The 24,762-nt window shown below is 40.3% G+C and overlaps 1 protein-coding gene across 1 annotated transcript in view; it reads left to right on the top strand.

Annotated features, from left to right (window-relative positions):
* ARHGAP28 (Rho GTPase activating protein 28) overlaps positions 1-24,762 on the top strand; it is a 71,895-nt gene that overhangs the window by 842 nt on the left and 46,291 nt on the right. The gene's annotated exons all lie outside the window — the stretch shown is intronic.

Below are 24,762 nucleotides of genomic sequence, written 5' to 3'. Positions count from 1 at the left end.
CTGGGTTTTGCAGTTTTCTCCAAAAGAAGTGGTATGAAAGTTCACACTGTAAAAAGTTGAAGAAAGTAGGAAATGTTATTCTGTGGCTTGACTGAAAAAAATGAGAACTAAAGTCTGAGGAAACAGTAGATGTCATTATCCTCAGGAATTAAGTCTGTGGCTTCTTTTAATAAAAATAATTATATTTACTTCATATTGTTTATTTATAGCCCGATAGCTATTTTGTTTTCAATGTCATTATTTAGGTTAGCTGCTTCTTCCTGTTCTTTGTGTATTTCCCTAGCTGTCTCATAAAGATAATTCCTTTGTTCTGTTAAACTGTTGTTTGAGAGCAGTACCAAAATACACAATTTCATGTTAAGAAAAGAAACACAGTCTGGGCTTTTAGACGCAGTAAGAATGGCATTTGCTACTCAAAACAGAGAGCAGTGGTTTGGCATTGGGTTACTGGGGAGCATGTCATTTCTTCCCCAAGGAAGAATGCTAAACTCAATCTCCCTTTGAGTTTGTGAGCAATGGAAATGTGGTGTTTTGCTATTTTTCTTGTAGGTGTGCTAATTGTTTTAAAATGCTCTTGAAACTTAAGCTCAGGGTGTATGAGGGTTTAAATCACATACATATCACCAATGAAAAGCAGAAGTGCAAATTGCAGTTCCTGAAAAAAAAAAAAAAGAAAAGAGGATCCTGGCATTTAGATGAGGAACATATTTTGGAAGCTCCTGCCATGAGGCAAAGCCATGTATCTCTCTATATGTCTGCATGTCCATAAGATTCTGGTGCTGTCTCCCCTTTCTTGTCCTCAACTTCCTGCAGCTGTCTAATAGCAATAGCCAAATTCTGCCATATGGGCAGTCAGTGACCATCCGAGTTTCCAAAGCCTGTTCAAGAGAGGGATTTTATTAACCCAGCATGCAGTCCTCTGGAATGCAGAATCCATGAAGGGAAATGCACTGAGTGTTTTAGCAAATGGTAAAATAGGCTCTGGCTTAATCCCTACTTCATCTTCTAAGAACTCTTTCCTGGACTGCATTTTCTGTATAGTTTCCTCTGCCGCCATCCTAATGCAGGAAGCTTTACTATAGACTCTGTCTGGTGTTTCTTGATCCCTAGGGCAGCCACCCACACTACGGCATGCTACCTCCTTGACCCTCCAGGAGAATGATTTAAAAAAGCATGCAACGAACAGACATGTTGTCTATTTTTTGTTTGATAACAAAAGTAGTTGGGACCCAGAGCCTGGCTTTCCCCTGAATTTGGTTGGGTTTACTTACATGTAGCTCTAACGAAGTCCATACTTCATATATATATCTGTGAGAACAGAATCGGTCTTGGTTATTAGCCCTCAGTTTGATCAACTGCTGACCAGTTCTCTCTCAGTTTAGGAATCAAGATCTTTCATTTTCTTTCCTCTCCCTAAAACTTTTTTCTTGCTTTGGAGTGATGCTCCCTTTATATCAGAACAGCTCCACTCACCAGAGCCAGGCTTAGATGTGTCTCCCAGCTATGTCTTCTCTTGCAAACACTTTCACTTTGGGAACTTTGTAAGCAGAGGTTTCTCACAGAAAGGGGAAGCTAATGCATCCTCAGTCAGCATTACACTGCTCAACTTTACACTATGTAAAAAGAAGCTGATAAAAAAGAAGGAAAGATTTAAGTAGCCATCATGAACCTCTAAACAAATGAGTAATCATACACACTCTTGCCAATCTAAGTACACAGCCGAGAAGTGCATGGACACCAAAGTTTACACTAATAAAGTAACTTAGATACATCGGACCACTTGGATTCACATCAATCTACAACTCTTGAAGGGCCAATCAGGCAGGCATCCTGTGTCCATGTCTACAACATACACTGGCAGCATTAGCATCAGCATGAAGTATAGCAGCCACGAGTATTTTCATTCATAAGCCCAGTGGGAAGAGAGTGTATATACTCCATTATATGTTAGGGGATATTAGCTGGTGGGCTGTAAGGGGGACAGGAGAAGATGTGCTTTAGCTGCTTCAAATGGAAGATGCATCAGTGTACAGTGAAGGATGGTAAATTCATAGGTGTAATGAAGGGGAGAGCGGGATGAAAGTTTGACTACATAGTCAATCATAGCCTTCACCAATCTGCAAAGGAGAATTTGAGCTTCCAAATTTGCTGTCAGATTACATTAATAAAAAGGTTAAGAAGAGGGACCACAAATTCCAGCCATTCTCCAGAACAAGAGAGCGTCAGGGGGACTAAAGATAGCTATACTTAAATATCTTCTCCTCAGCTATCTATATAATTAATTTCTATCTTTCTCCTTTTGTTCCATCTTGCAGACTTACTTACTTTACCAGTTCCACACAAAGGGTGAGCCCTGAAAACTGCACTGTTGAGCTTGCTAGAGGTCCTGGAGAAATATCCAGACAAATCTTCCTTTAATTTCGTTAATGCAACTAGCAAGTTCATTTTCCATTTTTCTGATGGGGCATTCAGGTCCCTTCACTTTGCTTGTCATCTGTTTCGCATGACTGCAATTGTTGATAGTATTTGTATTATTCATATCTTCTTTTTACTTATTGCTTTTGAGAACAAGGTGTTGGAGACATCTCTGTTTTCTTTGCCTGGCAGTTAGACTAACTCCATGGCATATGAATATAGCGGGGAAGGTTCCTATGCTTGTGGCATCCCCCTCAGTTTTTTTTAATCCCATTTCTTAGAACTCAGATGTCACAAGCACCAGTACCAAACACCCCAGAATATCACACTATCCCTTTCAATACAGATACTGTCTCAGTGCAAAAGTGAAAGTGCTGATTTATTTAAGTAATGGTCAGCTTTTCCATCCTCACTTCACAGAACTGCGGACTTTGTAGACATGCACAAATATTGGTCCTGGATTATATAGAGGAAAAGTGAGACCATGGCCATATGTCTTCCTCACAACTCCTTTTTATCCTGTTAGGAGAAGCTAGGAGGAGTTACCCTGTGCTCAGAGGAAACAGGCATGACCTCTATGCCAAATGGCCAGTGAGCTCTCTAAGGTAATTATGCAATTAGGGGAGTACAAAGCATTCCTAAGTGAGTCATGCTTAAGCTTTCCTAGACTCAAGTATGAGAGTTAGTGAGTTCCTCAGCCCGTTTGTTACTAGCATACCTATCAGCAAAGAACTCATCCTGCACTGCAAATCACAGATATTTCCACTGCAATTAGTGGTTTAGGCTTACATGTGCATGAGATAAGAGTCAGAGGAAAGAAAAAGCATTTTCACAGGCTTTGCTCCTGCAGAATGGATTTAGAGCAGCTTTTAAAGGGCACATCAAGCTGTTTACACATGGAATAAACATCTTTATAATCAATATTCATGCAAAGAGCAGCATATATACTACCAAACCTAGGACCATGCTACATAGGTAAAGGTCAAAGTGGATTTCAGCACCACTGAACAACGCAGCCAAGACCCCTTCTTAGTGTCTCTCCTAGCCCAGAGCAAGTCTGGCATTTCCAGTTGTTTCAGGGAAATGCCTTTCCAATCTTTTAATGTTCAGCATGTGTCCCTTCTCCTACTGTCAGAGGGTGATTTTCAGGCAGGCATCACTAAACTATAGCGTCAAAAAAGAACAGGAAAAATTTCTGAAGTTTCTGTGTAGCCTTGCATTACCTACTGGTAGCTTCCAGGATCCCTGCTCTCCAAATCTACAACTTGCAGATATGAGGCCAATAGTAAAGTCATTACACTGGACAAGCATGGCACTAGAGCCTTTTGCAATATTCTTCCCCACTTGTGAGCCCCAAGATACTACAGAGATATGTCACGGTGAGATAAAGTGTCCCAAAATAATGACTGAAACAAAACTGGAAAAGGAGCCCTTATGCACCAAAATTTGGATTGTTTTTATCCCAACAGAAGCAGATTTTATCACACTGAAGTAAGGTTTGTATGCCCTGAGGCTGGGTGATCTGGGTTTAATTTCTGTCAGCATTGATTGAGCAGCTCCCCTGCTCAGTTGTATACAAGTGATGTCAAGAATGTCTTCTAAGTGATGCAGGATAAACAACCTTAACTATTTTGGATGTTTATCTCACTCTACCATAAACTTCCCCAGAAGACAAAAATAAAAAGCTGGCTCCTTTTCCACAGTAAATCTTGAAATGACTTGGGCCTCTTGCAGTAACTTGGACTCAAAAACCTATGAAATTGAAATTTTAATATGTACTAAAAGTGGTAAAAGAAAAACCCCACAAAACAGTAGTCTAGGAAAAGACTGTATTGGCACAGGTTGGGCAAAAAATAAATTTTGTGAAAAAAACACTTTTTATAATTTCTAGCAGCTTTCTAAAATATGATTTTTAAAGTATATTTTTTATAGACGCTAAGAATGATAATTCTTAATACAACATTTACCAGGAGGATGCATATAAATAAGTCAGACAATAGTAGACACGCTTTTCCTGTAGGTTTTAGAAATACCTACAGAATGTCCTCTGGGAGCCTCACTGAGGAATGTAGTATTTATAGCCAGTTCCTCATGTTATGGTTGAAACTAGAGTTGGCTTCTCTGGTTTCTTTTTAGTTTGGTGCTCCTGCTGCTCTCCCTGGTACCTCCATATGTAGAGCTGATGGAAAACATCTGGCACTGTCCCTTTGATCATTTTGTTTGGTTGAGCATTTAGCCAGCTGCCCTGTTCATTTTTAACTAAGTCAGTCACTTATCTCTGATTACATGAGGGTTGGAGCTGCCCACAAAAAAAAATGTAGGATTTGAGAGCCCTGTGTGCCCTACACAGACACCTTCAGATTGCATTTGGCAGACTGACAGCACTGGCATAACAAATCACCAAGAATCAAGAACTGTAAAGTGTTGTTTTTGCACAGGAGATCAAAATAATTCAATGTAAATGTGTGGAAAATGTGCAGTGATGGGAACTGCAAGACACAATAATGGAATACTGGTAAAAGTCCTAGCTAGAACAGTATTTGAAAAGCATCTGGTTAGCACTGTACAAATATAGAATCACATCCTGAAATAGTGAGGAGTATCCATAGCAAACAATCAAGTTAACTTCCTGGATTTCGGCTAACCACAGTACTAGCAGCCACTTGGCCCACTGCAGTGCTTTGCTCCAGCTGGCCAAGCAGCACAGCAGAGTAAGGCTGGCAGGCAGCACATCTGCCATCAAGGTGGGACCATGCTCTGTGCAGCCTTCAGGTACCACCGTGGTGGGTGCATTAAAACAGCGTGGGAGGGGAACCGGGAGAAGAGTGCCCATAGTCACGTCCCAAGCTGGTGACTGAAGCCAGGCATCCAATCTAGCATTTTTTGCGCCTTTGCCTGCCTCCTTCTTTCTCTCTTGGTGGAAGCAGTCCCCATCGTGTTCTTCCAAGCCCTGTTGTATGTGCCAGGGACTCGGAAGAGGGAGACAAAAAGAGATTGCAAGGAGGTGGGAGGAAGAGGGGAGCAGAGGAGGACAGGAGAAGAACCACCTTTACAGGCATGTGACCTGACTCTCCTTGTGTGCAAATAAAAGGAGTTGGAGTGAGAAAAGAAATGTCTCCCGAAGAATGTTGTGTGGTGGGGTCATTTACAGCTGATCCCCAAGTCCCACCAGACACACGTGGCAATGGGGTTTGGAATGGCATTTAGGTGGTGATTTTGAAGTCAAAAGCTGAAATGGTTTAAAAGACAGGTTGTTTGAAAATGAGCCCTTATTACCCTGAAGAATTCTAGCAGAGGTCAGCAGAAATGCTTTAGTTGGCACCCCTTGTAATCAATGCAAGGAAAAGACTGATGGTCTGTGAGGGATCCCTCATCTCTGTAATTCATTTTTTCCCCTGCCTGCGTCTGTTAACTTTCTAGACGCTGCCAGAGTCTCTGAGGAGAGTGGAACAAACACTGGAGCAGGGAGCCTATTATCAGCTTGTTCTTTTGAAGACGGTTATGTTTTCTTATTTAAGATGCTATGTGTAATACTTGGCTACTGTAAGCCTGTGGGATTTTCAAATGTGCAAAATAATCCAGTTTAGGATGGCCCTATGCTGGATGTTTAGACAGAAGGCGGCTGAACAAAGGAGAGAAGGTAATCTCTGCTACTAAGTGCTGTCATTATTGAATCTCCACCTGAGGACTATAGAAGCCTTTTATAACATCTCTTTGTGCAAAAGTTGCTCTGAGCGTATAGTGATCAAAATAATGACGGTAAGTCTTTTTGTGGAGGGTGGAAGAGCCCCACTAGTGCAGAGAGACAGAGAGGAGTATATATTGAAGACCTATATCGGATGTAAAAGTCCAGCTGGGTTGACATCATTTACCAGCTGAAAGACAAGAAAAGCAAGACACAAGCTGGGGAACTGTGTTTTAAACATCTGTGGGTGAAACCTCAGAACATTAGATATCAGGTCACTCTCACCGTTTGCTACCAGAGATAGAAGAAGCTCTAGAGCTGTAAGTCCTCATATTTTACTACAGCTAATCAGAAAAATCCTAGCTTCCCAATGGACAGATTTGGGCAGTGAATAACAAATTTATACAAGGCCTGAATTTGACTCACTGAGTAGTATGTTCCTTGCTAACTATGCCCCTGCAGATATCAGGGAATCTGCAGTTATTCAGACTCTGGGTTAGCCTATGCAAACTCTAGGTATGGTGATGGAGAGCCTTCCCATCAGTTTCTCTTTCTCTGGCTAATAAAAGCTAAGAATAAAATATCATCCAAGCTTATTTTCTAGCCCAGTGATGATCATACCTAGTGGTCAAGAGAGAATCTAAAAGTGAGAATGTCAGATCTTTTTTAATGCTAACATTAGTATGAGAGCAAGAACTGGATAGATGTAGCATTCAATCTAACATGAAATGCTGTCTTTTATATTCTAGTCTAATAAAAGGTCAATAATAAATCCTGCAGTGGAACATCAAGTGGGATATGAGCCTTGTTTATACACATGGAGTGAGTTAATGGATACTTAGGTGCAGTAATGGAGGTTTTACCTCTGAATTCAGTGGAAATGGGATCAAGCCATCAGAACTCAGATCTTTTTGTCAATAACTTTGCTTACAGGGCATGATCTGATTATGCTATCTCTTGTCTCAGCTCAGGCTGACTTCCTATTTAATAGGATTCTTGCAGAATAAGACATCAGTATGAAGTCTTAGATAATTAAAATACAATGGTGACTAGGCCTGTATTCCTTTTGCAATACTTCCCTCCCCCCCCCACCGTTATTCAAATATTTTGTAAACTTGAGTTCTAAATATATTTTTGGATGTATCAGAGATGAATATAAAATCTTTGCTGTAGTTACAGGTGAAACATGGAGCAGGGGAGCCTAGGGCATTCTCTGAAGATGTTTTGCAAGCTTGGCTGTCCTTGGCCATTTCTGGGCCAGATGGTGCCCATATCATGCATGTGCAAGGAAGTGAAAGGAAACAGCGAGCTTATCCCGATGAACAGAGACAAGGGAAGCCTTTGTACTTAGGCTGCAGCAGGATTTCACTTTCAAAGTGCTTACTTTTGGAGAGAGGATGGACAGAAGGAAGCAGACACAGCTGGCCAAGCACAGGCGAGGTGTCTTTTAAATATGTGGGAATCTTTAGTCTCCTGCTGAAATAATTGTGTCTGCCCTGTATAAGATCCTTCTTACATCTTCCACTCAGAGGATGCATTTCCCCATAATCCCCAGTGATCTGCTGCAATCCTTTGGTGCTGCCTTGCTTGCTTCCCTCCCTCTCTCTTACAATTAGCAAAGGCAATTAAACCATGAGAATTCAAAGATAACATTATTGGAAATGCGAGGTTTCTGGAAGTATTCATTTATTCTTGCTTACATGTGTGTGTGTGTACAATACATACAAGCCCATAGATGGAGCATGAAGCTTAAGGCTACCCATGTGTCACTGGCAATTCACAGAGTATATGGGAAACACTAGAATTATGTATCCCACAAGTCAGATATTAACTGGAATCTTTTTCAAGCATATTTCTTCAAGTCCTCTGTTGCCTCTGACAAAGAGTGACAATTAAAAATATACAAAGGAACCTACTATGTCAATTTTTGACAAGCCTTCTTCATTATACAGGACCTCCATGTTCTGTATTTAAGAAGCACATCACAGATTTTTGGGAGGGACATTGACTCTGCAGCTGTTTTGTGTGGTCAAGAGGCATTTCATCCTTAACGGACTCCATCTTTTATGGCTTTTTTTAACTACTGATTTTTTTTTAAAAGATTTAGCTAACCCAGACCTGAAGTTAACTGTGCCACACTCAGCAATGCAGTAAGACCATGCAAACCAAACCAGCTTGCTTCAGTCTGTACTGAAGACAGGGAAATCTGCAGTTAATTACATTATGTGCCATGCAACGGGTCACTGTAGTTTTAAGTAATCACCCATTTGTAAGGGGAGTTTATTGTCATAGGATGTCCTTGGAGGCTCATTTTCTCTTTCCAGATACAAACATGGGGTATGATATTCATGTGGGTAATGAAGATGTCTATAATTAACAGTTAGTGCTATCAAGAATTCTAAAAGATACAGTAAGTCATAATTTTCAGAGTTAACGTTCTCCTGTGTATATGGAGACTTACAGAAGAGAGAAGGAGGTGTATTGCTTTTTTCTTTAATTCACAGTCCTTTTTTCTTTTTTGCTCTCAGACGCGGGACACTGAAATTTATGTACTATTGGTGTTTAAGGCCCAGTTGTAATGCCTGTATTCTGACAACTACAGAAAATCTGTATTACAGGCAAAAAGGAACCAAATAAAGCAAGGAAAAAATTTTTTTAAAGTTCAGTCTGACACCATAAGGTTTAAGAACAAGGTAATAAATCCATGGCTTTAGTGGATTTCATGATTACTACATAACAATTACAACACAGGAATTCAGGGTATCTTTTTATGGGGTGGCTCCAAGCAAATCCAACCTCCCTTTGCCTGTGTCCAGGAGCTGTACAGTGAAGTTAGCACAGCATTTTGCCGAAGCCAATAAGCAGACGCAGTGCCGCAGTACCACAGCTATAGCGCTTCTAGCCTGGGGGAGCCAGTGTCCAGCCCACTGACATGGCTGTAGGTAGAAACTTGAAGGCTGGAATTCAAAGTGTTTAGACAAATGCTTCAGGACTGATAAGAAAAAAAAAGGGTACATTTTTTTCTGAACAGGCCACTTTGCTGATGAATAGGTTAGGCTGGGTATTTTCAGGTCTGTGTAAAGTAAATAGTATAAAGTTATAGTGCATTTTTCTCAAATATTTTGCAAGCTGGAGGTGAAGCTTTATCCAACTTACTTGAACTGTAACAGAGTATCTCATTCATTTGTGCAAATCAGATTCCTACCAGAGCAAAGCATATGAAAAAGGAGTGGTGCTTGTGATATTCAGTTAGAAAAGCTTATCGACAATACTATGAAGGTATCCATCATCTGAATCCCTGCAGACTCCAGCAGAAGAGTCAAGGGTACAGCTGAGATCCAGAACTAGTCTTGATGAATAAATTTAAAGAAGATTTTAAATTTTTATTCGGTTAGATTTTTTCCCCCTAACTTAGCTAATCCATGTAAAGAGTAGAGTTCTGATTTTCCTAGAGAACAGAACCTAAAATATCTTCATTTCTTAAACAATAGATAGGCCAGTAAGCATCTGAATATCCATTAGAATCTTTTTTCTAGTTAAATCTCATCAGCTGGATCAGGAATATGATAATGTTCAGAGGCTGATTTGAGCCACATTCAAACACTGTAAGTAAGGTTCATGACCTTTATTCTTGAGCTGTCAGTCCAGCCTTTGGTTTCTGAATCATTTCATGGCATTGATCCAGGGCTTCAGTTGTGCTGAAAAAGACACTGACCACTGCATAAGTGGGTGGAAAAACATCATTCAGCAGTTAGCTGGGTATATCTGCTGAAAGTATGTCTGTAATTCTGTGAAGGAGATGGTGTTACTAAAAACAGATTGGTTTCTAAGACTGCCTTGAACCCAGCCAGCTGTAGTTAAACCCTCAAAGGCTGACAAAGGGCATTCCTAATTATATCAGTGGAGTGGACAGCTTGATTAAGTTACCTCCTTTGAGACCATTGGTGATGAGTTTCCATCACTGGGATAGATTTTATATTTCATCCAAACCAAAGGGGACCTCAGGCTGTGCCTCAATAGAAATGAACCAAAAATTGAAATGATATGCATTTGTGGGGCTACCCTAAAGCCCTCAGATAGCCACATCCCATTAATTCACTGGACATAGCAGTAGCAATAACATTTGATAGGCAATCTCTGAAGACTTTTGAATAAATTTAAACTTAGTGTTGGATCCATCTTTGAAATTCAGTAAAGCAGTTGGCATCAGGTGCCAGGAAAATAATGGATAGCAGGAAGAGTTTTCCTGATATCTTTACAGAAAATGCATATTTATGGCCTTGGCCATCTTCTTAGGGTCTTACAACATTCACTGACATCAATACACTCAAGCAACTTGTATAGCTGAAGATAATAAGCTCAGTATTTATTTTTCTGTGCTTTTCTGTGATCTATATTTATTTTAAAACTTAATACCACTTTTCCATCATTTGTGACAATCTATAAAATGAGTAATGCCCTATAATGTGGGTACAGCAGACTGAATTTAGCATCTTCTGAAGATCACTTGAAAGTGGTGAGTAGGTCTCGGGGATAAACAATGAACAACATACACTTACATATGGTGAGAGGAGTGACATATTCTTACAGAAGGGAAGGAAACTTCTTAATCTTCAATATCAATTTTACATTTGATGAAAAGAATTTGCTCACTTTGCAAAACTGCTGCTATGCATTTTATGTTTGAGAGACGTAAGGAAAAATCCTGTTTGCTTAAGTTAACATTTCTGCCACCATTGGCCTTTCTCACATTTAAATGATGCTACCTAAAGCCAGAGAGATGATACAGTGCTCTGTACTGCTACCTGGAAAATCCTGTTTAGAATTACAGAGTGTGATGGGACAATCAGATAAGTTGTGTCTGTAGAGAGGACATGTTTGTTTTAACTGTTGAACTGTGGAGGTTATAGAGAGTTGAATCTTTGAATTACAAATGTAGTTGACATGTCACAACGTTTAAGGTCAAATCCAAAACTCCTCTTGGCAGCAGTAGGCTTTGGGCTTGTCTCTAAAGATCTAGATGTCCCTTCAACCAACTCTATATCCTTGATACAGGTTGCAGTGCTTAAAAACGAGAGCAACACCTTTAAGAACACAAAAATCAACGTAGTGACCAGAGACTATTAGACCAATATAATGAACGCTTGTAACAAATTTGTTTTAACTAGCTCTGGTCAGGTTTGTCGTTATCTCTACCCTTTGTGCCCCATGTTGGGTGCCAAAATGGACTGCCGTCATTTAACTCCAGTCAGCAACTAAGCACCACGCAGCTGCTCACTCGTTCCCCCCCGCCCCCAGTGGGATGGGGAAGAAAATCAGGAAAAGAAGTAAAACTTGTGGGTTGAGATAAGAATGGTTTAATAGAACAGAAAAGACAAAGCTAATAATGATAATGATAACACTAATAAGATGACAATAGTAATAATAAAAGGATTGGAATATACAAGTGATGCACAAAGCAATTGCTCACTACCTGCTAATCGACGCCCCATTAGTCCCCAAGTGGTGATCCCCCCATCCCCACTCCCCCCAGTTTATATACTAGATTCTTTTTGGTCATTTATGCTGTTCAACCCATTCTCTTATTTAAAAACTCTTAATTCAGTTATTGAATTTCTCTGTAATTGCGTACCTATTGAATCCACTTTGTGCATTTATTGGACTTTGATAAAAAACAATAAACTTAACCAAAAGCTGCTGAACTACACAGGAAAGATAATTGAGTGGGGTAGTTCTGTAATGGTCACTCATGATGGAAAAACTTAGCAAGTTCAATGGGATATTTTTCCTATTAAATTCATCATAGTCACTTTTTTGGATTGCCCTCAGAGAAATATACTTACAAATGGAAATATTATCACAAGTTAGCACTGGACCCCAAAATCCAAACAAAACAATGAAGCAACACAGACTTTCCTTCCTATTCTGATTGCACCACTGGAACCACTGCCTAATAGAGGGATTTTGTTTGAAAAAACTTCCTTCTGTGTTTTTTACAGTGCTGTGTGTCTGCATTCCTGTTCATTTGTATGCTTGATTAGCTGAAATCAAATAAGTTGATGCAGATCTCCAAGCAGTTATGAAAACTCAAAGTGAGCAATACTAACAGGAAAAAAATATTCTACATTGCAATCTTCATGGGAATTGCTGTGCAGAAAGGAAAAGAGCTGACGCAAAATCATGCATGTGTTTTCCTTTGTGTTATTTTGTCATTATGTAACTGCTCAGAAGTTTGCTCTTTAGCAGACTTCAAATAGCTGTGTGGACAGGTAACAAAGGATGCACTGTTTGTGTCTCTGCCTCATCCACAGCTATCCTCTGGCCGGTAGCTGGAAAGAAGCAACTAGATTTTAGTAAATTCTGTAAGTATCAAGCTGTGGGGTTTTTTCCTCTACCTGTGACATTCTCTATGCTTTTGATATTACTTTTGATGAGTTGCTCTTTTGTGGTTTTGCAATAAGTCCTACAGATTTTGGGAACGGGGAAGGTGTGTTGGTTTTTGCCGTTGATGTTGTGCCTTTTAGGGATGAATCACTGAATTGATTTTGATCATAGACATCAGTTTAAATAAATATAAATATAATTTTTAGGTGCCTAAGATAAAAAGATTGGTTGACATTTATGTCATCCTATCTGTATTTTCAGAATGTGTAGCCTATGTAAAGATAAAATAAAATAATACAACAACCAATCAGAAACCTAACCAAGGAATCTTCCAATCATTAAAAGAATCTAAAGGAACTTGAGAGAAAACTCAAAATTTAAGAATGAAGTGGCAGTTAGTTAAGGAAATAAGAAGTGCAGAAGTAAAAAAGAAAACATCTAAAATCTACTTTTATAACAACCATGCTTTCATATGAACGCTTTTGCTACACAGACAAGGGGGGTTTTTTGCATTTGTCTTGTCATCAGGCAAAACTTGGCTAGTCAGTCTTTGAAAATGAGACATGCTTGAAAGCATTGGAAGAGATCTTGCTGAGTAGATACACTCTTCCATTACTAAGTAGTGATGTGAAGGATAGACCAAAACCATGATGAAAGATCAGGCAAAATTCTTTAGTTGAAGGTTATTTTAAATGAATCTCAACTTCAACATTTAGTTTTGATGTGGTGCTTTATTAAAATTACTGATTTAATCAGGCACTTGTTGAAATCAAAGCTGCTGAAAAGTTCTGTAACTGCATAATGTGCAAAAAAAGGTTTGTGACTAGAATATTAAATACTGATTGTTGAAATCAAAATAGTTACTCAGAAGTCTAAACAAGTAACTGAAACACACTGATGTCACTAGGCATTTCAACAAAGAAAGCGTAAGAAAATACATGTTTATACCAGATATGATGGCAGAACTATTTTTGAAAGGTCAAGTCTGTGCATTTATTTGATGCAACCCTTGAAATGCCTAAGGTCAAATTATTTATTACACTGTATTTAAGTTCTGACTATTATCTTATACAATATGTAAATAGGAAAGTACTGCTTCCCTGGAAATTATGATAAGAGAGTAGCTTCTTGGTTAGCTGTGACCTCCTGCTACGATCCAATATTTGCCTAATGAAAATGAAATTTGTTTATTTTGCATAAAGAAACCAACCAGATAATATCTGGATTGGAAATTCTTGACTTATACACTTCTACTGTCTGTACCATAGAGTTTTCTGATTTGCTTTATTTCTAAGCACTTTGAACAACTTTTGGTGGATGGGCTGATTTTAACCCCAATGACAAGAAAAATAACAAGAGCAACTCTGTGGCTCCTTTGAGTTGCTGTAGTTGTCTAATTTTCATTGGACAAAATTTTTATCATAAACTATTCTTAGTGGTACTTTCCCTGTGTTTCCTGCAGTGTTTGCTGGGCGTGATTCACACATTATTATTATTCATATTCTGTTTCATACAGAAATATTCTATATAAAATTGTTGAACGGTACTTTTGTCACAGATGGACACCTGGGGGGAATTAATTGTGTTGTCCAGTTGCTCATGAAGGACAGACTCAGGCAACTTCTAAGCTTGACTGTGGGATGTGCCAGGGCATGCTCTGGGGTCGTCCTGACCCATCTCCTAGCTCAGATCCTTGCCTTAAATTGTTACAGTGAGGACAGAAAACTTTCCCTGTCAGTTTTCAGGACTGTAGGTCTGCCTATAGCCGATGTATAGACAGAAAGTGTAGGAAAAACAAACAAAATAGCTGCCCACAGACTCACGTACCTCCTGGAGCTGTGACAACTGCATCTATGTGAGCATTTTCTGGAGGAAACTTTAGAGGAATAGGCAGTTCACAAATACAAAATGGCTTAGTTTCAGTTTGTTCCTTGTTTGATCAAAAGTTATTCTCAAATTCCCACCAAGGCCATAGGTGCTGTCTGGTAGTCAGCTATCTCCAAACTACTCATTCCCTCCTAGTCTATTAGGACTCAGAAACACAAGCAAGTTGTGATGACTTAACAAGCTGCCACTTACACTGTGAGCTTTTGTGACTGTCCAGGGACCTGCTCTTAGCACGGGGTAAATAAAGAGTAACTTAGCTAGGCTTTTACATCTTTCATGACAGAACAACTGAATTATGCCACATTTGCCATGGAGTAAACTTTCACATGATAGTTAATATAGCTCAGTTGCCAACCAGGAACATTTCCAGCAGTAGCAATAACATTATTTGTCTTAGTTCTTAAAATGATATGCATCTGAAAATCTTTCCCCTGGACCAAAAGAACTCCATAACTCCACCTGAGAAAGAAATCTTCTTGGGTGATACATAGATATGAAAAAAGGGGCATTAATGCTTCCTCCTGTTCCCACCACCACCTTCAGGGACAGGAAAAAAACATTTTTTAATCCATGTATATCAAAAATTCTGGGCCATGGTAGTTAACTGTCAACTTCTTAAATAGCAACACAGCATCAGGCATCCTCACTAAAATGATTATTGAGCGAAATTTTATTTATGTTGGCCATTTCACTGGCATTATCATTCATCAGTGCAGGATCCACAGTACAAATAACCTGGAGAAAGAAAGCTCCTTGAGAACATGTGCTAAGTTCATCTAAAATTTCTTTCCAAGGCCAGGAGAAGATTAATGCAGTCATGAAAGCAAAGGCCTGGTGCCTCTGTCAGCTCCTTTTCCAGTTGCTTGAATGCTAAAATGGTCACAGAAATTTCCTCTTCAGTCTCACTGCACAACCCACGTGCATGCACAGCTCCAGCACAAGTGATGGCTGCAGCCTGTGCAGGAGAAATACCCCTAACTTGCCTGCCAGCCAGCTGGCTTGCCCTAATTCAGGCTCCAAGGCTCAGACTTGAGCCCAGGCTGCTCTGTCGTGAGAGTCAGAAGTGCCAGCAGTGCAGAGGCAGAGGCACATGTCCCACCTCGACTGGTCACCGTGCCCTCCCTGCAGGAAAGCAGCTCCAGCTAGGATGGCTTCCAGTCGGGCAGCGCTCAATTTCAAAAACATCCACGTAAAAGCTGGCATCTGCACAAATCACAGGTTTGAGGAAGTGCTGGAGATAGTTGTAACTGTGCTGGAAAGGAAGAAGTGGAAAGCCGGGAGCCTGTTTAAAAAAACAAAGCCGCAACGAGGGTTTTATTTTCTTCCTACTGCCTTCTGGCAGGTGACCTCAGTGGATGCATGAATGCTGAGCACTACATGGCAGCAGTCTCACGTCAGTTCAGTTTGAACCTGGTTTATGAACAGACAGAGAGCTGTCTCCCATTGTCCCTGCTCAGCCATCCTACCTGCCCCCATCCCCCCCAAAATTCCCAAGATATTGGAATAACCTCTGATGCAGGCATCAACGCTCTCAAATGCAATGCACACTCACCACACACATTTGGAGAGCTCATTAGAGGACAGAGTCAGCATTTTCCTTCCTTCAGCAGCTCCAAACTCTTGATGGTCCTTGTCGAAGCACTGCTGATTTAAGTTTAAGTTGAAAACAAGCAGCAGTTTTCCCAGCTCTTGCTTTAACTCCATGCTGCTGAAAAGGTGATAAGGGGCAATTTCAGTACATTGCCCTTCTCTCCCAGTGCACATATGGATTGTTTTATAGAAAAGGCAAAGCAAGAAAGGGGAAAATAAGAGAGAGAGATTATTAAAATGCAAACCAAAGAGCTTATTAATACGGCAATGCTAGCATAATGCCGTCTGGTTTATGTCTTGTCCTATTTGGAGCTTGATCCTGCCGGGTACTTAGTGCTCAGGTTGTTCCCTATGGCACTCTCCAGACCACGCTTAATGTTAAGTGCTTTACTGGATCGTGGCCAATGTGCTGAGCACCTCAAAGAGATCAGCTCTTGCTTAATTTTTCTGGTTTGTAGAAAAAAACTCTTTGCAGCTCTGAGCCCTGGCACTTCTGACCAACATTTTTCCTTCCCCAACCCACTCCAACTCCCATATTTTTTCTTTTTTCTTCTGAATAATCAATGCCAAGCAGGGTTAGGCCACTGGTTGCCCACTGTGGAAACTCCAATATAGACCACTGGCCTCTGAGGAAACTCCATGGGACAATATTTCAGCCTGAACTGAGGTCCTCCCTGGAGTTATTCAAAATCCCTTTTGCTCAACCTGTGAAAAAGAAAAACTTCAGCTATAGAGCAGAAGGGAGAGTGTGTAATAAATTCTCGTGCATTGTCAGCATATATTCTAAAGGGGCAATGGGCTGTTAAATCAAATCAAAGAAATCCCTAGAAAACCAGGACTCGTGGTGTGCCTGACAGCATACACTGCATGAAATACTTCAAGTCGATAACTCTAAACGCAGCTGTCACCACAATGTGCACCTTCCGTGAGCTCAACTTTCATCTCTTTCCAATAACAGTGAATCTTTGTGAAGAGTTGCTGTAAATTATGATTCCTAAGCAAATTTTCAAATTTTATAGCCAGATCTGTAACCAATCTGAAGACTATAATGAGAAAGGGATGATGAAGCAAGCAGAGACACTTCTTGCTATCATGACAAATCTGCTCAAGGTTTTAGTTTCAGGGTCAAGCTGCATAATTCCCCTATCAACTGATTATTACTCAGTGCTTTAAAAATCCTTGAGGTGTATACATTCACCATGGTATCATCTCTCCCATGCTCCATACCCATTTGTGCATCCGTACATGTATGTGTGTGTGCAGGGTGTGCTAGTCACTTATGTGCATCAGCTGTGGTGCCCAAGTGCAGACACCCAGCATTTTAGCCACGTGGAAAACCAAACTCCCCAGGAACACCCCTTATCTGCCCCCTGCTCACTCTCCACTTCTCCCACCAAGAAAATTTTATTGGCATTGCAAACCTCCATCCATCTTCAAATAGTTGCTATATTCTCTAAGCAGCATGCCAGAAAGAAAAACAAAAATAAAGGAAATTTTTACCTCTTTTCCTCAGTTATAAAATTGGCCTAGAGCCTGAAAAAGACAAAGTATAGTCCTGAATCACTGATCACATTAAGGCCTTGTATGTCCGCACATATGTCCATACCCTCTGAAGCTAGAAATAATTCTTCACTGGACCAGAGCGCTATGCCTTGTAGGACCCAAGATGGCAGCTTTAAAATTGCCATGTCATTGAGTATGGGAAAGAGTCTGACTTTTTGTTGTTATTGTTATGCTTTTCTTATATCCCCAACCTTCTGAGTTTATGTAGTAAGAAAGAAGCAATTCCATCTCTGAAATATAGCTATCTTAGGGGTATAAAATGATATTTTCTGCCTGAACTGCAATCAGGACATGGCCAGGGAGCACAGTGCTCTGCATGGGCAGAGGTAGGCTGCAGGATCTTGATAGTAAACAGCATTTTTCAGTGTAGCTGGTACAAAGCACAGCACCCAGGAGGCTTTTGCTCCTGACTCACACCTCCAGTGCATCATCATCATAATAATAATAATAACAACAACAACTTCATTTTCACAGCACACAGAAACAAATGCAATGAGTAGAGGTGGCATAAGCAGCAGACTGAAATTTCACAAGTGCTGTAAACAGGCCTTGATGTACACTGGAACTGGGCCAGAATACTAGACACAGCACTACAGGCCTACCAAGACATGGCCCCATGGGGTTTTCTGGGAGGTCTTTTGCACCCAAAACCCCTACACAGATGTTGGTGAGGCAGGGAGTAAGGGGCGTCTTCACCAGATAGCACTTGCATGCATCCTGTGTGGGTGACATTGTCACATTTCACTGCCTCCCCTTTAAAACACATGGGTTTTCCCATCTGCCATGACCAACCACTAAGTTAATAATGCACGGCCTATAAGACATAAGTTGCCCTCTCAGCTCATACGAATCTGCAGTAAAACACGAACTGGAACCATGTGAAACATTTATCCATCAGAGCATCTGAAGAGCACTGCCTGCAGTTGCAACAGCTAGCAAAGGAGCCTGTTACTGCAGTTTTGACAGTGTTGCCAGGAAAGCCTTTTTGAAACGACATCTCTTATCAAATATCTTGCATTTTCCCTCTCTCCAATCCAGCACTTTTTATTAGTCATAATCGGCATCTTTCTTCTGTCTTGCCAATGCCAAAAAAGTGCTGCCAGTGAAACCACTGGCACTGGGGTCAGTACCAGTTGTTACATGAATGACAGGGAGCTGAAGTAAGTGCTTTGATGCAAGAGAGAGTGTTGCAAGAGGAAATAACTGTCAGATAATCATCTCGCAGGACTACATGAAGCCTGTGACACTGTCACATGGCTAGTGCCCTTGGGCCTCTCAGCTGGATTTGTGCAAGTGTGAGAGGGACTGAGAAAGAAGAGCTGGAAAAGGCAGGTGATGGCTGGTCCTGAAGAAGTGCTCTTCCATATACTGCCATTCATGAAAACCATGGGTCTGGGTATATCTTGTTTGGATAGTGCTGTTGAAGCCAGAGATTCCTAAACCTTGATAAAAATCTTGATCTTGAAGGCAAGCAGGAACCTCATTCAGGCTTGTGAAGGTATTTGCATTTGAAAAGGAGTATGCCCATTTCCCAAGCAGATAAAAGTGCCTTTGGGGACCTGAGTCTCCATACTTTGCACCTGCTGTAGCCATTCAGACCTGCACAAGTAAGGGCAAAACACCACTTTCAGCAGTGCTAGTGATGGTCTTGGTTCCTCAGGTGGCATGGACATGATTTTGGCCACACTGGGTATGCCAAGTGCTGAACATGGTGGGCTCTAGGGCTCTGGATTGAAGCCAGGCAAGGGATACCTGTGGCCTCAGCTACTGTTACTCTCTTAATGCCATTTGTGGCAATGGTAAACAATAGTATTGCATTTACTTTTGAGGGGGCTGCTGCTTTTTTCTCTTTTTTGTCTCATGCTAATATTTTCAAATTTCTCATCTTTTATTCTTTATGTTGAAATGTCTGTGATGGTTCACAGTGGAGTGGTTAACATGGATTCCTCCTTTCAAACTTGCTAATAAAAGTTTCTTTTCTCCTACCCTCTTTCTTTGCTGCATTGTACAAGACAAGCATCTCGAATTCCGCCTGACTGCCAAACCCAGTTCTGCTTTCATGTCAAATAATTAACAAAATTTTAGACTAACCTAATATTTATTTTATACATGGTAGTTTTAGATATGTCTTTGACTTATGTATGTTTCTGTTTAAAGGAATGAATTTTGGAGTTTGGACATTTGTAATTGATTGAGCATATTCAGAGCCATAATTATCTAGAGAAAGTAAAAACTTCTTTTTTCCTTTGTCCATTTGTGTCCAACAGAATTTTCAGATGTAATGCCTATTTAGTTAGGGATTTTTTTAAAGTCCTTTTACTGGAACACATTTCATGATTTACAGTCCCCTTCAACTAATATTGCTGATTAAATTAGCATTACCTAATGGGTGAAACTAGTAAGATATTTTGCTCAAATTAAATCCTCACCTTTAAGGAGAAGTGAATTGGTCGATAGCCCATTAGAAACTCGGCAGAAACTCACCCCAGTTCTTAAAGTAAAGATTACCAGACAAATATGAATTTGGCAGTTACTTTTAAAGTCACATTAGTGAAGAACATCTGTTAATATAAAAATATCTCTGATACATTACAGTGGTTTAGCTGTAGTTAGTTTAGCAGTGCTTGGTTAACTTCTAAGGGAGGAGGGGGATACATGTCATACATTTGGCAATCAGTAAGCCAGGGCTTTTACCCATTGCATGGCTTTGTTTGGGTTTAGACAATGTTCCTCTGTTTTTGCTCAAGCTGCAGTAATCCTTCAGCCCTTGATGTGATGCATTCTGGGTTTTCTATACTCTTTACAATAATCTTTGAACCCTCAGCCCACATCATATGTTATGAATATTCTTGTTTTGGAGAAGAGAGGCAGGCAATCATTTAGACTGCAGGAATCCTTCCCCTAACATTTCCCTGTGTGTCAAAGACATGGAGCAGCATCAGGGAGAAGAAGTAGCAGAAAGACCAGTTTGGAAAGATGGTTTGGGATGAGAAAAAGCAAAATGGGGAAGGATCAGTGTAAAAGATTACTTTTAAGGGTCAGAATTTCACTGCCCTTGAGGGGTGATTCAGACTGTACCTAGAAAAGCTTCTTCAGGGCCACACCTGGTTCAGGGTGTGAGCATGGTCAGGCTGTTGCTGCAGAGGAGAAAAAGCCAGAAATTAGTCCTGGCAAATGTAGGAAATGGTAGTGTTACAGACTATGAGCTCAGGTCCTTCTTTCCAAGTGAAAATACACTGAAATTCAGAGATACTAGCAAGTAATTATTTTCTTCATCTTCTTGCCAGGTGACTGATAGGGTTTGTTACCCATGTCCTTCTCGCTCAGTGACTCTTCCACCAGACTGTCATCTTTTTATTCTTGGCCTTCTTTGTTTAGCTTTGAAAGAAATTATGGAGCTAAGGGACAGTAAGTGCCTTCTGTACGGTATGATACTGTAAATCCTTGGGATTAGGATAACTAACAGCTTCTCTATGATATAGTTTAATGCAAGAAGTAAGACGGGCTTTTGTTGGAGGGACCTAATAAACTAATATTGTCAAAAGTCACCACATGACTGAAAATTAAGGCGAGAAATAGTGTTTCTCCAAAGATCAGAGCCACCTGAGAAAAACCTCTGTGTTTGTAAATTCAACACAAAAAATGGCTCCCCTGTCACATGACTCCACATACTGTTTCCAGTGTACATATGGCCCTGGTTTGTGGCTATCACAATGGGCTCTGGAAAACAAGCTCAGTCCCTTCCTGCTAATTTACTAGTGGAGGAGGTTTTTTTCCACCAGGCAAGTTCATTTGTAAAGGTGACCTTCGCGGCCGACACCACGCGTTTCTGCAGATAAAGAATGCCGTCTCAGCATGTTTGTGAAACCTAGCTCAGCAGCCAGCCATGGGCCTCCTGTGAGGCACAGGGGCGTTGTAAAACAAAACCCTTCCTACAGGCACTGTGAGGGTTTCTCTGTTCCAAAGTTTTTGTATGTTGGCACTGCACGTTTTGCAATCCTTCTTTTGTCATGGTCTGTAAACCCTCTTCTCTTGCCTGACTGGTTTTATGTCTAAATGGTCTTGAGGTTAAGTAGTTGCTTTTGAAAAATCCCTACTCTGTAAATTAATGGTCTCCTAGGTAGAGCTAAGACCACAATTAAATCTTTTTCGATCATGAATGTAGGTAGGAAATTTCACAGATCCCTTGCCAAAGCCCAGACAGAAGAAGCAGATCTTCAGTGATCTCCTAAGAGAAGGTTTAATCTTTCATGGCATCTGAGGAGCTGATATCAAGTCTGGACTGCTTGGCCATGAATGACTATCTTCTTCCTATCTACATAGTTGTTTTCAAATACATCACTTATTAAGTTTTAAGATATTGCCATTCTTCTACCATGAAAAACAAGCCAGGTTTGGAGCATGTGTGCTTAATATATCCCAGTATTAATGTAAAATCCAGCTTGCAGAAGAGTATCTGATTTTTGCTCACTAACAGCTGGAATACATCAATATATAGAGTCCCTGGAAATAGAAGTCATGTTTCAGAAGAAACCACTACATGACTATGATCATGCCAGTTTAATTTCTGTAGAATAATTAATCCAATGATAATTCTTCCAGTTCCTTCCTTGTAGTCTTATTTTCATGCTTGCCATATGACATCAGTTAGACAAGTCTTTAAAGCTATTCCCCAGCAGCAGTGCCCTTTTAAAACAGGAGACTCTATTTAGAAGTGGGTCTGAAAAAAAAGGAACATTTCTTTTTCAGGGGAAAAAAAATATGTTTGGGGTGATCAGAATAATCTACAGAGAATTTTTCTGAGCCAAGAAAAAAATAGGCAGAAATCAGAAAAAGTTGAAACATTTCATTGCGATATCTTCAAAATGAACTGTTTTGTTTCAAATTTATGCGGATTTAACTTTCAACAGAAAAGTAAAACAAATCTCTGAGATCACACTGTTTATTGTTCGTCTGAATTTCTACAGGAAAAGAGAATGGCTTTGTTTCTGATCAACTTAAATGAAGATTTTGTTCAATTACTTGTTTGACTAAAGCCCTGAAAAATCAGTTATTTACATAGCTAATTGATTATGACTGTTTCTTACATCCAGATGCAGCAAAAAGCTTAAACATTTATCTCATTGTAAGGACAATCTAGGTATTTCTGCAGTCATAAAATGGAGTCAACAGCAGACCTATTTTGTCTCAGCATTTAACTTTAGAAAAAGAATAGCATGAAACTACATGTCAGTATTTATCAGTTGTATGACATTCAGTGTATCTGCAGAAATAATTAATCATTATGTCCCATATATAGAATTAGTTCAGAGCTACTTTTGTACAAACCATGAAACAGAATACTCAAATATGAATAAAGACACCAGTGCAGGTGGATGTCTGTGTCACGCAAATCCCCGCTGGCTTTGGTGGGACACCTGTGTATACGACTTCACCACTGTTTATTTTTTATAGGACGGCTGTGATTAGGGCTCACCATTGTGCTGGTCCAGAAGGAGCGAGGGCAAAAGCCCTGATGTTTAAACATATTTACGTAGTTTTATGACAAGACTTTTAACCTAAAGGTTTGTTTAAAATTTAGTTAAAGAAAGTACTGTATTTTGGAGGTAAAATGTTAAGTGCAAGGACACTGCAGGGAGAGGGTCACAGTTTCCTTAATTTTAAGTGTCCCTAATGCTCAGTGAGCACTTACCTACTTCCAGCATTTAATAGCTCTTTGGTGAGTCCCTCACTGTCTTCTCCCTTTTTGGACAGCTAAAGAGACGTCTCATCTATAGGTGAGCTGAATTGCTCTTTGGAGGTGACTTTCTTTCCACTGGCTGTAATCAGGAGCCTGTGGCAAGCAGGGTCCTAACTTGCACGTCTCAGTTCAACATCTAATGTTAGATGAAAGGATCCAGCACTTATTGAAACACAGGGAGTGTTTTAATTGCAGACAGCAGCCAGAGGGGAGATACGCTTACTGTGAATTGCTGCAAGCGAGCCGACCTCGCTTCCCCCCCTCCCTCCCCAACAGCATTTTTGTGTAACGCACAGGCAGTGAGCTGCAAGGGCCTTGGGCTGCAAATGGGAACCCACTTTCATATTTACCAAATGCACCCAAATCTCACCTTAATTCCTAGGAAAACCTAAAAGTCACTGTTACCAAGGCTTGTTTAAATTCCATCAGAGAGCAACTTTGGGAAAAGGCAATCCTAAAACTATGTTTATCTGACTGTTCAGACAAAGCCTAGAATTAGGTAAAAAAAAAATGACTTTAATTTCTTCATGCAGCAACAGCTCAAGGAGAGTAATAGTGGCAGGAGTATATCACTTAACTAAACAGAGGGAGATGACATTCTTGAAGGCAGCGGGGATGGCAGTCTCATGACTATTCAGCCTAGAGGTTGCCTCTGAATGCCTGTAGGAGGTAACGCTGCAGAGGTATTTAGTCGGGATTATATGGACTAGCATCACTATATCATTTCAGGCAAAACAGCAGTAGCTGCCAAGCAGTTTCTGGTCACCACCACCATCAGCTGGATTTGTAGCATGAACAGCCTCACAGTCCACTACCAAATCCCTGAGCCACACTCTTCCCTGCAGTTGATCCTTTAAAGCATGACGTACCAGTCCCTAAACAGACCTACAGACAGTGGTAAATGACTGGAAGTTTTCAAAATTTTCAAGGATTTATGTAATCCTAAAAGTTCACCAGAAGAAATAGAAAGGTGCCATTAAGTACACTTTAAAACATAAAGCAAATTTAACTTCAAGATGAACTGTAAAACCAAACCACTTCTGGTTTTGTTCTTTTCTGTCCCCTTAGGAAATCTGTGTCTGTTTCAGGAAGTCCTTTCCCTTCTCCTTCCTTTGTTTCAGCCTTTTTGTTTGTTTGTTTCTCTGATTAAATAACACTTTCTTTTCCCTTTATTCTGCTGAAGGGCTCTAGCCATGTCTTTGGAGGAAGTGAAGGATATCAAAAAGCTTATAACCAGAAAGTCAGCTTTTCCTCCTGTATTTCAGGCTGGAGGAATGATGACAGGAATGCTGTAAATTTGACAGACCAGTTTAAGCATTTCAATGGATAAACAAAGGTTTGGTGGAGGGAGTAAAGTTTGACCATCTTATATGCTTTCCATGCTTCAGAATTATTTCTTAGGGCTCATTTGACAGCATTAACAGCCTGTGGAAGGGAACTTTTTGCACAGTGTGTTTCCTCATCCCCAGCTGCAGCTCAAAATCATCCCTGAATTTGA

This window comes from Haliaeetus leucocephalus, unplaced genomic scaffold (genome assembly GCF_000737465.1).
Source record: "Haliaeetus leucocephalus isolate CR32 unplaced genomic scaffold, Haliaeetus_leucocephalus-4.0 Scaffold1007, whole genome shotgun sequence".
Classification (NCBI taxonomy): Eukaryota; Metazoa; Chordata; class Aves; order Accipitriformes; family Accipitridae; genus Haliaeetus; species Haliaeetus leucocephalus.
This window is presented reverse-complemented; position numbering and strand designations above follow the sequence as displayed.